Consider the following 1,985-nt stretch of genomic DNA (forward strand, 5'->3'; position numbering starts at 1 on the left):
ATATCTGCATTTTAGAAAGTCTATTCCCAGCAGGCCTTCACAGGTCCCAAGATAGTGGAAAGAGAATGTCTAATATTTTAACTAATCCATAGCAATCCATTCCTTTTTTTTTTTTTTACATTTATTACCTATTACCTATGATTGACACAGGAAGGAGTTTACTGCTGTGCATTATTTTTAAAAAGGGGGATGGAAGTAAAAAATAAGAATAGCCTATAAACAGGAATAAAATAAATAAATATATGTACATATGTATATATACATATAAAGCAAAACTACTAAAATGGACATTGTCACATGAAAGCCAAGACTCTAAAGGGCAACACTTCAATCTATTGGGACAAAAGGAGCCTATATACCATAGCTTTCTTCCACCAAGAATTTAATATTGAATTATTCCATAGACCAATAAAAAGTCTCAATATAGAGCTTCTTTAAACATGACTTAATGTTTAAACATGACAAAAATGCAGTCTTCAGATAATCAAGCAGAATATGTTTTACATGAACATTAATGCTGACCTGAAGAAAGGTTAACTATGCAGAGTAACAGTCATAATTTACACCTAGGAAAGCCACCTTTACTTCCATTTATTTGAGGACAGAGAAGCAGATGGCTCTAAATTTCTTTGTCCTAAGAAACTATTTGGATTAAAAAACCCTAAATATAGCCCCCCACGGAATATCTGAATATAAAAATATTGAGAGGAATTAAAATTACTCTATTTGAAGCACGTAAATCCAATAAGTTTGGCTTTGACCTATCTCAATCTCCTATCAGAAGACCGTAGTTTGGGTCTTCTTTTTATCTTCAGATAAAATTGGCTTCATTTGAAAAGCTATTGCAGCTGTGTTGGATACTGCTGAAAATTCCTAAGTATGACTCAGATGACAAATTCTATTTGATAGAGAGTCTAGTGGGATTTGCAGAGTGGAGCTTCAATCCTGAAAACAATTAAGACCCAACAGAGAACTTCTGAACTCCTATGAGATGTTGCATCCCAGAACCTTTAAGACAAAATTTATATTTTATAAATTACAACAGAATTTATAAAATAATTACACTGCTTTGAGATGAGTCAGTATGCTAGGTAATGTGATTGATTCTAATTTTCTATAAATTTTCAAACATAATTATAAAATTAAGATGGTAAATATCACTGAAACATAAGTATATAAAGACTTCATTCCAGGTGGAAATAACTACAATATTTCATAAACTTTCACAATTCAAACACATATATTAAGGCAGTTTCCATGAAATTTTACTTGCTCAAATTTTTGTCAAACTTTAAAAGCATATGTGAATATATTTTAAAATATATGCTCATGTATATATACATGTACACTTACACACAAACCACACGCATAGAAATACATATGCAAATTCTCTTGAATGCCCTAAGATTAAACTCCATCATTCAGTGTAAATTAATAAGGATTAACTCAAAACATTTACAGTTACAGCAACATCAGAAATTAAAGACTAGTGATGAGCCAAAATCAGAATATTCCTTTTTTAATCGGTCATTAACTCTACAACAGTATCCTTTCTCTTCTTTCCATCTTTTTACAATCCCTCATTAAAAAAAAATGTATTCACCAAGTTCCTAAATTGCATAAAAATACTGTTACCACATCAGTGACTAATTCAAGTGGAAAACATGGTGAAAAAAATTTGGAAAGTGTGCTATTTAATTCCCATTCCAATTCCAATGAGTAATTTTGAGGGTCATGTAACCTCTTTGAACTTTCTGTTCAATCTTGGGGTAATTTTCAACTGAAAAAATGCATGGAGAGAAATGCAGGACCTCAGGCTTAACAGCAAAGGATATTAAAAAAAAATAGATAAGAACAAAGATACTAGTGTTTCCAAAATGAGCATATTTCATTTTATAAAACATCAAGGAAATATACCAAAGTAAAATTTCTGTGTTAAAGAGAAGTGGTTATCAACACAGTTCTATAGGAACAAAAATAAAGGG

This window comes from Cervus canadensis, chromosome 15 (genome assembly GCF_019320065.1).
Source record: "Cervus canadensis isolate Bull #8, Minnesota chromosome 15, ASM1932006v1, whole genome shotgun sequence".
NCBI lineage: Eukaryota > Metazoa > Chordata > Mammalia > Artiodactyla > Cervidae > Cervus > Cervus canadensis.